We start from the raw sequence: 15,233 nt of genomic DNA, 5'->3' as shown, positions 1-15,233 counted from the left end.
GGAACTATAAGCAAAACTAGACTCCTACTCTGTTCAGAGAAATGGGATTTTGTAGGTGTTCGAAATAACAGATTTGTAGTGAAGAAAAAGCAGACTCCCTATCAATTCCTTCTCCTAATAAAAAAGCTTGTAAGACTTTGAATAACAATTAAACCCTCAGGTCAAGTGACACCTATCTGGACAGGAGAGAAATTGAAATGTTATTCTTGCTGAGCCGAGGTGGAAAGAAGATATTCATTGAGCCTAATCAAAAAGTTAATCGAAAGTATTTAAACAAAACCTGGCACAAGAGCTAGAGGCTTTACTGGAGGAGTTTGGGAAACCTGAGGATGCCTTCAAAAGGGCTCAACCACCACAGCTGCAATTTCTGCTGGGAAAAAATATTTGAGGCAGGGTTGAAACCTGACCTCTGAATTGCTTTTGGTGGTTTTAGGACGTTTGATTGTACATTTGCTATTTGTAAGAAAAGGATCAGTGTAAATGCTCAAATTTTCTGGGCAATCTCTGTAACTTTCTATTTAACACCAAGAAAGATCACTTCTAAATATCTATTTTAAGTATCAAGTAGTTTTCAGTAGATGCCCACAAAGACAAGAGTTCAACTATCAATTTACACAACAAATTTTAGTTCTGTTGGCAAAATCCTTGTTATTTCTCACAAAAACGACCCTCAGAGGATATGGATTAGCTGCATTTTCTTTGGAAGCCTCTCAACGCCTCAGATTTTATGGGTGATGGATAGCTGTCTATATTTCAGAGGAAGAGCTGCCATGCAGGAAGGCACCTTTCAGACAAGTCACAGAATAGCTGTTTGTGATAGTGGTTCACAGCACACTTGCAGCACGTGTGAAGTCTCTTCGGAACCAAAGTTATTTCTTATAAATAAGATAAAACCAGAACTGAATTGCCAGATAATCAGGCAAAAGCTCCATTTGATTGCAGGAGAGTCATAAATCAGGCAAAGGTCTGCCCAGCAGCATAAGCCACTTGCCAGTAGACAGAGTTATCTGCAACATTCAAGTCTCCGGCAGCAATTTTAACTAATGAATCCACTGTAATTAACTCATTAGCAGTTGTTCCAATGAATTTACCACTCTAAGCCTCTGAGGCTCCAGAAAGCTAGCTATTTTAGAGGCTGTAAATTTTGCTAAAATGCAGCAGACATTTGCACAAGGCTTTCCTCAGTCAACAGAAGCATGTTCAACTGACTTCCACTTCTTGGAAAAACGTAGCCTTTGTGGCAACCCTTCCTGGCAGAATAGATCCTACAGTGCTATTCCATGGCTATTCAGACTACATAGCAAGGCCACTAATAAACACACATCCTTTTATGCTAAACAGTCAGGCCTTTCTTTACTTTTGGGGCTAAAACAAAACCTCCTGCAGCTACAGCTGCGTTGGGGACTATAGCAGCTGGCAGTGCTGACTTTGTGCAGCAAAGAACAATAGATGTATAACACACAAAGGTCATTACTGTGACAGAGCGGGACCTGCTCTAACAAGTTATGAATATGTAATACAAAATGGAGTTTGACAGGTGTTTTCTGTTCTCCAGGCTGTAGTCCTGCAGGATGTGGAAAATCATACTCTTAATTGGGTCTGCTGTGCCACACCAAGCCCCACAACAGTCGATGCTGCTCCTTGGCCAGGAGACCATGACCTAAAGGCTTCCCTGCAGAGCGTCGCAGGCAGGAGCACCTTGTCCAAGTCCGCACTGCACACCTTCAGGCACTGAGTCAGGACCGGCCGCTGTGTGGCCAACTGTACAGCACCCACTGTCACCCTCACTTAGACCTCACCTCAGTTCTCTGTATACGCCACGTACAACCCCAGGATGCTGGCCAGGCAACACTGATCTCAATGTAAAAGTGAGACACTCAGGTGGGACCAGAGGGAGTCCTTCCAACCTGGGCAGCCCTCAGAGTTCCCTGCCCCACTTCATCAGGTGGACTTGTGGGAAAAGAGGGAGAAAAGCCACTCCACACCAGGAACCAGCTATGCTTTCCATCCTGATCTGTTCAGAAAATATTCTTGCCAGTATGCCCCAAGAATGACACATGCAATTCCCAAGGTGGGGCTCCCTGAAGATCGCCATTCCCATGGGGGTGCTCGGCTGCAAGTCTCTCTAGCACACACATGTGCGAAATACCACCATCCCTGTCAACTCTGCTTCTACCAGTTGTGCCACAGCCCTCAGCATGGAGGAGCAGGGAGTCACAGAGACGCTGTGACATGTTTTCCTGTGTGATTGACGCTAACCCATACAGCAGATCTAGAAAAGCCTAGCCTTCCCTCAGTACACATGCCTAGTACAATCCTTTGCACTATGAGAAGAGGATCTGGACAGGCTTGTTGCTTTGAGAACAACACTTGTTTCAGCACTTAATAAGTTGTTTCTTGTCTCAGCTGTTCAATGCAGAACAATCTGTGTTTTATTTTTAAATATTGAGAGAAACAGAATACATTTTATGAATGATGTGTCATCATCTTCCAGTTCGGCAGATAACACACGTAGCTGGGTCATGGTTTCAAGAGTTTTGTCACAGTTCAGTAGTAGTTAATCATTTTCCAACAAAAGCTAGAATTCTTAGACATGCACAACACACCAGGCATCAGAACTGCAGGGGGTAGAAAAACACAAAACCAACTAATTCTGAAAGACTTCAGTGAAGACCATGAGAACTTGCAGTTCAGCCAGTGCCTGCTCAAGTCTGGGTACAGCTAAAACCAAGCACCCTGGGGTGCTGCTCCATTTCTTTTAAATCTGAACCCTGCTGACTCTAAAAGAGAAGTAGGGGAGGAAAGGACAGTTCTGTTATGCAGGCAGGGAGGAATGGGACAGCACAGCGAAGACACACCTGGGGTGCTGGTCTGCCTTTGTTTGCAGTAGTGATTACAACTCGTAGTGCATCAAAAATGTGGCTCTTCCACACTGAGAGGATGTAAGGTGTGTCAAGCCAAACACCCTCCCAGACAAGTGTCCAGGACAGCAGGCAGCTCAGATGCAGACCAAATGCACTCGGAAGAGCCCGAGGCACCAAATCTCCCATGTCCCATGTTCTGCTGGCTGAGCAGCAGCTCTGTGTTGGCAGACATTAGCCCCTAAGAAAGATAATCTTCCACCACTTATGTGGCCCTGGCACTAGCTGACTGTCCATGTCATGGGAGACAGAACAGATGACCCCGGAACAAAGTAAAAAGCAGCAGCAAGTGACAAGCAAGACAGGACCTCACTGCAGCTCTGTCAGAGTGTGCCAGACCAGTGAGGATATGGCTCTGAAACAGCGATTTCAAACCTCTGATGCAGCTGATAGCTGAGGTAGCTGTAGTCACCTCCTCGGCACATTTTCATATGCAAATCGGGCCTCATCTTGCGTGTTTGATGAATAACCTTTGCTACTGCTACTGATGTTCTCTTCAGCAGGTACAGACTATGCACTGGCCACAAACAGCTGGTACAAACCTAGTCTTTCTCGGACTGCTGCGTTCCAGTTTTAGGAGGAGGGAAAGACTAAATTTGAAGCTTAAGTATTTAAAATAAATTATTTTCCTTGCTTAAGAGTTAGGGATGTGATTTAACAAGTCGGGGACTGACATTTAAAAGTGTAGTGGTGAGTCAGATTGAAATCCAGGCTGTGCCAAAAGGGTGCAGTTGAGAACAGAGTGAAATGCAAATGTAAACTCTCTGGAGCTTTAATCCTGGTTGCAATATCACTGACAAAACTCAGCCCAGAACTGACCCAGATTCATCTTGCCTAGCTTTATAAACATAGATGTGGCACCCCATTTAGAAGCTGTTGTCCTACACACCATCTGTAGTTTACAGAGAAAAATCAAGACCTCTGGGGGAAATCAGCCTGATCTGAACCACAGATCTCCACCGCCTGCTAGCACTTCATGTCTCCAGTATTCCCTTCCCTTTTAAAAGAAAACTCTGGACTACATCACCCCTTACATCTGTGAGATGTAGGAGTCAGACTGCTCACAAAAATCTGCTTTAGACACCACGACTTACCCTGTCTGCTCAACTTTCATAGCTTGTTTTCTTGCCTGCTCTTCTATTCTTCTATTCTTCTATAATGACCACTGAGGATTTCTGTGGCTTATGAGCATGTCCCAGAAGGTGCCATTCTACACATGTAACAGGTATTGATCATATCCATGCTGCTGTGTTAAAGCATGGAGTTTATAGAGCTATCCAGAACATAACTCCAGCTGTTTTTGAGCACCGATAGGCACAGGATTCCAAATGAAGCCTCGTGAACCTTGTACTAATACCTCCCAGTTTGTGGTGGCCTGCATGGCCCCAGGGACACTGCTGTGCTGTCCATGAGGACCCCATGCCCTCTTCTGAAAAGCTGCCCCAGCCTGTACTGCCATATGGGATTATCCCATCCCAGGTACTGGACTTCACAATTTTGGCCAGCCTGCTGGATGCCTCTGAAGAGCAGCCCTGTCCTCCAGCCTATCAACACCCCCCTAGCCTGGTGTCATCCAGGGAGGCCTCTGTCTCCCTTTACTGTCCTCCAATACATCCTTCCATGCATTTCAAAGGGAAAAAAAGTCTCACCTCTGCTTCTTTTTGTCTTTTTATGAAGCCTGAATGATCCCATACAAAGGGGATTGTTACAAAGTGAAATAAGAAAGTATGTGTGACAGAGACAGATAACTATGCGACTGCACTGATGAAGCCCAGAAAAAGGAATTGAAGAGGACGAGTCTTTCAGTCTTCTTGTGTTTTAAGCACACAGAGACAATGCAAGATTCCTAGTTGCCTTTAAGGTACATAAATTTTTACTGGTTTTATTTTCTGGAAACAAAGCATAATGTTCAGTACCACAGTACAATGCTAGGGATCTGCAAGTTATAGAGTCACTGGATAGATCAATAATATAAAAAAATGCAGTTTAAAATTGACCAAATATAAAATAACTTCTGAGGGCAAAGAACCAGAACAGTGTACGAGGTTGATGGCGCATCGAAGAGAAAGACTCAAGGGTTCTTTTAGTAAAGTTCTTCAAGGCTTCAAGCTGTAATAAGTTGATATTTAAAAATATATATTGTACTATGCTTAGCCTGGAAATTGAGAAAGATGATACCACTAATATAATAAAATAAATAAATAATTTGATTCTACTACCAAAAAGCTGTGCTCATTTGACAATCTTTTCAATAGGAAAAAAATATCATTTCCTGGAGTGAATTCAAGGTGAAGAGGGATTAAAGTGATAACATTCAAAAGAAGTGGCATTTGTTTATATCATCTAAAATAGGTTGGGATTAATGACACAGAAGAAAATTTCGAGACGACTTAATGCAAGCTATGGAAGATTTTAAGGTGCTCTTTCATGCTGAAGAGCAATGCTAAAATAGCGCTCTCCAGTTCCACATTTCTCAACTTTCACTAATTTTCCACAAAAATTCTCCAAGTTGCTGTTTCAAAATGACTAGGCTTACAAAACAGCTTATTTTTTAAAAGGGTACTGTCTAGTTCCAGAATCCCAACAGGAAATTAAGATTGTACAATCACAGTTTGCATCTAGAGCTAAGAAAGCATTAGCTGTTCTCATCCTGTATACCAGATTCCCAGCTGAGGACAACAGAGAGCCTCAGAAGGTCTGTTTGTTTCTGACTTTACCCTGCAAAAGACAATAGTCCAGTTGTTAAAACGCACTGACATTACACACAGGTAATTTAATTTTAGGCCGCTCACTGCTATTGAGCATGGCAGAGATTTGAACCCAGGTGTCACAGGACAGTGCCCTAAATGGAATGATATACTGTTAGTAGGAGCAATTTTTAAGCGGTCTGTGAGCTGGGAACAGTAGCAGTGTACCCCCATATTGCACAGACACTTCGGCAGGACCTCCTGCAGCCACCTGCCTGCAGTTCACCAGGTTAAAAGCACAGCACGGTTGGGAACAGGTGACCAGGGTCAGGGTCTAGACTTTGAGGGTAGAGCTGTGTAGGAAGAGATTGGTTTCCTTAGAGTAAAGGAAAGAAAATTACAGGGATGCTATTCAGAAGGCACCTCTGGTGGTCACCCAGACCAGTCTCCTGCCCAAAGAAGGAATGCTGACAGCACCAGCTCTGCCATGGCTTTGTCTAGCTCAGTTTTGAGCACCCCAAAGGACAGAGAGTGCACCACCGCTCTGGGAAACCTGTCCCAGTGCTGCACCACTCTGCCATTGACACAGCTTTCCCTCACATCTAGTTTGAGCCCTCCAAGCCTCAGCATGGCCATTTATCCCTTGACATATTATTTGTCTACACAAGACGACTTTGGCGCTGTAATCTCTGTAACTGTTCTTTAAGTAGGTATACACTCCTATATACTATACCTGCCCTTCGACTTCTTCACTGACTCCCTTAGCCTCTCACTGTAATTCAGGTGCTTTTGGCCCCTGAGCATCCTGATGACCCACCGCTGAACCCTCTTCTGTATCTAAAGGGCTGCTACTGCTACTGTGAGGAATATCCAAACAAACCGGGAAACCCTACATTAGGTCACTTCAAGGTTTTGCTCCTTTTCTTTCCCTTCCCTGAACTTTTGCAAAACAAGCATATTACCACAAAGAGTCTCAGTGATAAAAATTAACGTCATCCTATAAAAGTTAACATGACCTGAAAGCTGTTCCATTGATCCATGACAAAATATGGGTTTATCCTCTTTACTTGAGGTGCCAAACAAAGAAAAATAAAGAAACAAAGATCGATCTAAGCCTAAGCTAGTCCTTTTTTTCTAGCTGATAACTGAAAAAAACACCTGTAAAGTGCAATTACAGAATCACAGAATCACAGAATGGTTCAGGTTGGAAGGGACTTTAAAGATCACTTAGTTCCAACCCCCCTGCCCTGGGCAGGGACACCTCCCACTAAATTAATCTCCCTTATCTGAGCTGACTTAGCATGAGAGGCATTACCTTCTGGAGTTGTCTATTCACTTCATTGCCTACAAATGGAGCCTAAGGGGACTGACTTGGGCTTAGACATCAAACTTAGGGTAGATGACTCCCATGTCACTAGCGATGTTTGCTAATAATATGCAAGCTAAACAGACAAGCTAAGTTCCTCTCCTAAATTTGAACTGGTTCTCTAAAGCAAGCAGGAGTAAAATGCACTTATGTTCTGATATATGAAGAAATAGTTACAAACAGTTACAAATCTAAATGCAAAGATGGCATTTAATGGTGTCATTTGCATCACTCTCCAAAGCTAATGTGTAGCCATTACACTTTTTTTAGTACAGTGTAAAATGTACAGAACATATTTAATTCAAGAGTTTAAAACCTACAGACTCTGAGAAGTTTAACTGCTTTCTTATAACAGCGGACACCTTAACTCTATCCTCTTACTTCATGCATATCCCCTATGAAATTCCTATATATGATTATAAAAGGAACACGTGACATCTCCTAATTTTATTCTCAATTACACATCATTATTTTATATGATTTGTCAATATTATACTCATGAAGTGTAGAAATGTAAGCCCTTCTCTACTAGAAAACCACTCCAAAGCCCAAGCCCTATTGTTATTCATACCAAAGCAACATCACAGCAGATTTCAGTTATCAGCATCGCTGTTTTTTTCAAAGCTGACAGCAATGACTAAGAGTATTGTGAGGGGTCATGCACATTTCATGAATGTTTTGGCTGGGAGAGGTAGAGCAAAAGGCATTTTGGCAAGGAAAAAGAGGACCCCTAGGAACAGAAACTACAAGAAAAGGACCTTAGTTAGAATTTATCTGCCTCCTCGCTCCTGAGTAGAAGCAGGCAGGAAGTGAACTGAAACCTTGGCTTGCCCTCAAGCAGCCAGGAGGTATGATAGACCAGACCAGACCAAGACAATCAGGAACACGCAGAGGGAGTGGGCCTGGAAGGGAAGAGGAAGGGGAAGGGGAAGAGCAGTACCTTCACTCCCATGCGAAAGCAGTCCTTCCTGAAGACACAGCTGTAAGATGTAGTGTCATCTGAAAGCCTTTATGCAAAAGGTCTGCTTTCTAGATGAGATGTTTTTCAAAACCTCTCAATCGTGCAGATCAGAGTGCTGCTACAGCGTTGGATGACTGATATCGCCATTCTGTCAAAGAGAAATGGATGGGATCAGTGAAAAAATTTAAATCTTAACTATGACAGGTTTTTTTCTTCTATAAAATGTATCATTTCTTTAAGCTGTTTCTGCTTCCTTTGAAGCTGCTTTTATTTAATTACAGAGTACAAAATCCAATTGTGCAAAAACCAAAAGATGTTTCCACTCTAAAATAAATTTCAGCTTCAGAAACTAGTTCATACGATCAGTGCTTCCACGTTTCTCTAGGGGCTCTGCACTCTGGCTGCAAGACATCCTCCAAGATGTATTCCATTTTTTAGCCTCTTGGTAAAGGTAGGGGAACACATTATAGGAATCTTTTGCAGTTCATCTCAGCTGTGGGCCCTGCATGCTTTGACCAGAGAAAGGAGGAGAACATACCCCGAACGGGAACATCTACAAAACAAAGCAGAGCGTATGGAATTGCAATTCTATGCTTTTTAACAGAAACATTGTAGCTTTGCCTGAGCCAAAAATACTCAAAGGAGAAACATATTCAGCTGGTGGGATGAGAAATTCAGGTGTGGCCAAGATCTTACTCAGCCTTGATAAAGTCTGAGGAAGGAGGGGGAAAGAGAGACAAATTCACATTAGCACTGGCAGTGAAGATACAGAGGTAAGCTTTGGGAAGGGCAGGGGGAGGAGGGGAGGAGAGGGATGTACCTATCATTTAATAACAAAGTTTTGGCAGATTCATATCCTACAATTTTAGCTATCAACAGAGCATCCTCCAGAGAGTGGTGCAAAGCAAGAATTCAGGTTTCTTCCACCATGAGAAGTGAAGACAGACTAGATTGCTAACACAGGGATCTATATTCATTGCCCGGAGTTAAAGGGAGGTATTCACTTCCTTCTGTCAAAATTAAATGGGAGATTTGTATTTGGCCTACCAAAGGTATTCCGCTACATAACAATGAAAAAAATCCAGCAGAGAACTAGTGGCAAAAGTAAAATACCTTAAACCTAAGCCTAGGACATAGGAACCTCCCTGGGATATACCTCGCAGTCACGACCTTCAGCTCCAGCACACTCTGCTTCTACAGCTCCCTTATCTACGTTTCTATATAACGAGTCCAGCTCACAGACAGCTAGTACACTGAGCACATTTTCAGATCAAAGACCTTATTAACGGAACAGAATGTGAGGAAGATAGGACCAGGTGATTGACAGTGATTGTACTGGAAATGGGAAAGGCTGCACAGCCCTTTCTGAAATGCAGATTTCCCAAGACTGTAAGACGTTGGGATCTGATGCTGTGTTTGGCCCATTAAATGGCTTTTTAGGCCGGAAGGGATGTCTTCAGAGTCTCACTTCACAGATCATAACATTTCACTGTTTAATTCCTCATTAAAGTAATAAGACTTCATTGTGCTGTATCATATCTAGATTAAAAAGGATTTTCAAGGAAAAGAAGAGTCTATAAAACTCCTAGATAAAGTTATTCCAGCAGTTATTTATCCTTGCTGTGAAAAAATATGCTCTTTTTGTTGCCTGAATTAATCTGGTTTTACTTTAGAGATTGAGTAGCATCGCGCTTTCGTTCACTAGATTGAATTGTCATCCCCTATCAGAAATGTCACTGTGTAGCAACTCTTAAACCACGATAAAGTAATGTGCTAACCTTCTCTTTGGCAAAATAAAAAGATTGAGCTTCTTCACTTCCACTGACAGGCAGCATGTCCAGACCTCTGATTCTGCTGGAAGGATTTCAGAGGTGTTTAAAATATCAGCACCACAAATGGACTCAGGCCCCAGCAGCAGTTTCACCAGTACAGAAGTCCCGTAACTCCTACTGGATATTTCTTCACTAGACTTATGTAGGTATCGCCCAATTTCCTTAGTCCCACACTGCCCATGGGTTGGTTTCCAGAGTGTCCTGAGTGCCCGACGGTTATGTACCATGATGCCCTGTTAGGGATAGGACGAGGGGAAACGGGTTCAAGTTACGTCAGGGGAGGTTTAGATTAGATATTAGGAAACATTTTTTCACTGAAAGGGTTATTAAACATTGGAATAGGCTGCCCAGGGAGGTGGTGGATTCACCATCCCTGGAGGTGTTTAAAAAAAGGGTAGAGGGGGCACTTAGGGACATGGTTTAGAAGTGGCTCTTGTCAGGGTAGGCTAAAGGTTGGACTCGATGATCTTAAAGGTCCCTTCCAACCTCAACAATTCTATGATTCTATGATTCTATGGATGGCACCCATGGAAAAGAAGGGCCTGAAACACCTGAGTTGTAAGTACCATGAGGCACTCTTGATATCTCAGGTGGACACTGTCTTATGGAAAACTACATTGTACAGTCAGAAATACCTGAGCTAGCTTTTAAAAACTCCGCTGTGACAGCACTGAGCTCTATGCAGCTAAATTTATCTTGTTTCTTGGCAGTTTGCAGCATAGACATACTGGGTAAGATTCATCTGGCCAAGTGTAGACATATACATCTGAGCCAGACACCCTTGGCTCCTATATGGACATCTTATCTCAGAGTACGTGTTAGAAATAGATTACATGAGTCACACCTTAAAAGAGTCTACTTTTCTCTGCGGATCATACAGGGAACCTAGAATAGCTCAGAGGTAGGCACCTCCAGGCTGTAGTAAAGTTTGCCAAAATGAATCCCACCCACTCTGAGGAGAGATGAGAGACTCTCAAAAAAAACACAGCAGAAATTTTCAGAAGTCTTGGTTTTGCCTTTTTCCTCTTCCCCCTTCCATTAGGCATGGTATGGAAACACTGAGAGTTTGAGGGAAAATTGAAAAGAAGTTTGAGTACTGTATGAGACTATTGGTACTGCTTCACTTCAAACCTTCATGTATTTAGAACTCCAGATCAATTTCTTTTATTTAAAAAATCTCTAGTGGAAAATTACAGTTTCACAAATAACTTTTCTTCTTGATTAAAACTAGCAGCCTTTTTTCTTTTCAATATTTAATAGTTTCTTCCCTTCTTTCTGTATAACTTAGAGATAGGACTGGAAAAATGTGAGTGAACACTTCAGTGTTTGCATTATGACACTAATGCAAGTCAGGGGTACTGCACTCAAGCTGGTGATATAATATCAAAGTTGTTGGAAATATATTTCTTTTTTATTATTCTTAGATTTGTTACCATGAAAGTCTTACACATGCCAAAAAAAAATTTAAATGGTCTTTTCATTTTTTTATATAAGGGTGAAGGTATATAAAGTAACTTACGATTTTCCATTGTGGCAACATTTGCACAACGGACTTAAATCACATCCACCTCTATGTTCACTAGATAAACCGACCCAGAGGCCAATTTCTCCTCTGTCAGACATAGATCAGGAGTATTGTGACCAGTTTCAATAGGAACAGCAGTACAATCATCTGTTCCTTGTTACTATCCCTACCAATTTCACCTTGGTTATTTCGGAGACTTTCCTGCTTCTCATTTGATTTTGGCAAACAATAATAGTTATGCCTAACCTATTGCTTAGGAACTAGATACTAGATACTTGGTGAACTCAATAACTATTTCTGCAGATATCATAATGTCTTAATTTGTCTGTAGACATTATTAATTACAGTACATATTATTAGGATTTGTAAAAAAAACTAAGAACTTAAAAACGTACAAATCCTGGTAACACAACACTTCTGCTTCCAGCCTGTCCAGTGTCATAGTGATGAAATGGGCACAGTGTGTAAATGGTGCTCACAGCCTGAGATCCCAGAAGTTCCATGCTGCTTCTTCATTTCAGTGACTTATACTGTGAGAACAAAGTAATTGGGCAGGTAGAGCCCATGACGCCTGGAGGTAAGGTATTTCAAGACACAGTTCAAGAGATCTCAAATCACGTCCTCTGCTACATGTCACTTCAATAAAAATACAGGAATTTAAGTCCTCATTTGTATTTGTTTCTTCCTTTTACATAGTGAAAATGAATATTTTATACAAAAACCTGGTTATTTTAACCCCTTCCTGTGTTCTTCTCCTAGCCCTCCTGGGATGCAATACTTTGAGAGAATCATGAAGACGTAGGCACAGAAATGCCATTCACTTGCCGATACCAATTATCCAATGTGCTACTGATCTTAAAGTTGCACTAGATGAATGAATTGGAAGGGACTCAGAGATACATTGCTGTTATGCTCCTTTTTTTTTTTTCAGATCCATTGGTTTTTCATGTGCAGTGTTCTCTCTTAATGGCCTATATAGTATCTACACCCGAGAGAAGTAATATTTTATCCTATACTACAACACTATTTCTCTTTTCCCGTCTTTGAAGAAGACAACCGAAAATGTTCCTTCTTTAAATGGTGACCAAAAATACAACAAATTCTCAATACTGCTTTAAAGGAAGTTAAACTAATGTTTTGCCTTTGAACTGGGATGGAACACTATTGGTCAAATTTTCATTTACTTTGGAGTACATTTAATATAAATTTTTGGGGGGGTTTTGTGTCTTTCTCAGCAGCTTTTTCAAGTTTCAGCAATGGAAAAGGTTAGCATGCAAAAACATAAAGTGCAGTATTTCTGAGCACACTAAATGAAATGCATCTTTCGCATCTTGCCAGAAAATTAATTATGCCAGAGAGAAAGGAAGCTTGTGTTATACAAGCTCTCAAAGATTTTTCCATGAAAAAAATCATGCCCACAATCAATAAAGACGTGATATGAAATCACATTGTTACAAAGGTTTTGTCCTCAGAATTTCCGACAAACGTAAATTTGAATTCCATGCTGTAAGATAATGCTGAATGCCTAAACCATAAATTATGGTGAGGTAGATTTCAAACAGAAGCACCTATAAAGTATTTAAGAAACAAGACTCCACAAATAATGCTGCATTATACGCATCCAACTTGTGTGGCAATAATACAATATTAATAACAGTGTGATGCAGGATCATTTACAGAGAAAAGAGCAAGAATCCCAAAGAGATCTGAGTGAGACATGTATCCTTATGTATTTACATGAGTTAAAAAATACGTAAAATCTTAGCTAAGTAAATTACTGGGGACTAGGAAGCATCACTTATATCTTTTCTTTGTCAAGTTGTAAAACTTTTTATGAGTTAAGTCTGAGTTTCCTCAGTCATTCTGTGATTCAGTGATTAGTATATAAGCATAGAGCAGTATTTAACTTTGTGATCATGTAACCGCACTTGCTGGCTGACATGGTTATTTCTGTTGTGGGATAGGTAAAATTCCATGGCACTGGGCTTTGTTAAGATACAATGACAATGTGATCCCTATTCTTTTCTTTATTTAACTCTTATTTTTCAATAGGCTCATACTGTGGCCACATTAATTATAATGGACATGATTAATGATAGTAATAATACTCATTATGTTGTGCATATATTAACGGCACACGCAGCACTTGTGTCCTGGCGTACAGTACACTGGAAATTCAGCTTGATTTTTGTGGGTTTTACTGCATCACAGCACTCCTCTTCCCCCCAGACAGACGAGGTCCTAGCATTACAGCACAAGTTTGTTTCAGAATCGGCACTAACTTGTATATTGGTTTTATAAATTATGAAGCTTAAGCATTTTCTCTTCACTTTCAGATTTTCAGTCCCCTTGACACTGGTCAACTCCTCGAAGTCCTGCCTGACAATGAGGTGGAACAACAGGCTGAACACAGGCATCCCGCTGGGAAACAGCAGCACCCCCATGACATACATCTGCCCTAAGTTTCTTCTAGCACATCATTATGGGACGACAAGACTAGTAGTCATAGACCAAGATTGCTATAAAAAATCTAATTTGATTTTACATACCAATCTTCCAGCTATTGCACGCATTCAGCAGGCCTAGTGCCATGATTTGGGAGCGTGCTTTTATGATGTAGATAGGAAATATTTTCCCAGGGTGTGAATCGTGCCATTTCTTTTATGGTTCAACATCTAGAAGTCAACAAAGCATTCCAGGATTTTATGTTCCTATGCTGGAAAAAAAAACCAACAGTTGAATATTTGCATCTTCTGTGAAGATTTTCCCCACAAGATGAAGTTTGAGAGCTTGTTCTCATGATGCAGAATAGCCTACTGCCATCTGTACTGTCATACATGCTCCCCCCTTCCCCAGGCAGCTCAGAGCCTGCGGAGAGAATTAGGCAGGAAAGTGGGGAACAGGAGCTGCTCCAAAAACTGAAAGAAAGACAAACCGGCAGGACAAAGCATCAAGCTGCACAGAGGAGAGCTTCATGTAACGGAGTCCTCTCGTCATCAAAAATTTTTCTTTGCAAATTCATCATTTCCCCAAGTTACCAATAGGTCTGTGTAAGGAAAAACAAACAAACAAACAAACAAACAAAAAACAGCAAAATGTGTGGAAAAAGAAAAATCTGATATCATCCTTTCATCTAATGATCCTGAATGTTCAGTATCTCATATGAGCAGCATCTCTGAATGGACCAATTAAAACCCCTAAACAAATAATAAATGACTGTTATATGAGCACAGATCTGCTTCACATGTGCCATCTGGTATATATGAACATATTTCCATAAGGAAATTCATAAGGATTCGCTTCTGTCTCAACAGAGCCAGGGCAATGTAGGGAAGAGATGAGGTTTTAATGCAAGAAGTTAGGACTGGCTGTTCAGAGCAGTCCTGCTGTTAACTTTGCTCTAAACCGCACCTGAAGCATACAGCTATTGTACACACACACACACAGAGGGCAGAGTGAGCTATGTGGGGTGCTTACTGCTGTAGGGCTGTCACGGACCTTCCCTAAGCTGCAGCATTTGGCATAGCTGTTGCAGCAATCCTGCACAATGCCTGCGTGTTTCTCAAAGTCCTTTTCCAAGTCTCTGTGTGATTTAACCGAGAGCCAGTATTCTATTTCCACAATATTTTAAGTTAACGGCAAAACATTCTGGACATATCGTATTACTCTGGTCGTCTCTTCCCCCAGGGCTTCTCTGCCGCCTCTGACAGCTTCCTGATTGCAGCCTCTCCTCGCCCAGCAATGCCTCAAGTTTCAACATCCAAATTACTGTACTCTAAGTCCCCTGCAGTAACTGTGTTTATTTCCAATATCCCAACAGGAAGACCCCCATCAAGATGAGTCATTCTTATTTCCAAGGATGTTGTGCTGAGGCCACTCAGAGGAAGATGCAGCACCAGCAGCTTTGTATTAGCCTAGTGGGGGGAAAGAAACAGAGCCCT

At 41.6% G+C, this 15,233-nt stretch overlaps 1 long non-coding RNA gene across 4 annotated transcripts in view; it reads right to left on the bottom strand.

Moving 5' to 3' along the window:
- The window catches only part of LOC141750196 (uncharacterized), a 241,862-nt gene that overhangs the window by 195,864 nt on the left and 30,765 nt on the right, over window positions 1-15,233 (bottom strand). For all 4 annotated transcript variants that reach the window (XR_012589605.1, XR_012589606.1, XR_012589607.1 and 1 more), the window contains exon 2: window positions 7,915-8,083. This is a non-coding gene — a long non-coding RNA (uncharacterized LOC141750196). The remainder of the gene's footprint in view (window positions 1-7,914; window positions 8,084-15,233) is intronic.

This window comes from Larus michahellis, chromosome 1, assembly GCF_964199755.1.
Source record: "Larus michahellis chromosome 1, bLarMic1.1, whole genome shotgun sequence".
Lineage (NCBI taxonomy): Eukaryota > Metazoa > Chordata > Aves > Charadriiformes > Laridae > Larus > Larus michahellis.
This window is presented reverse-complemented; position numbering and strand designations above follow the sequence as displayed.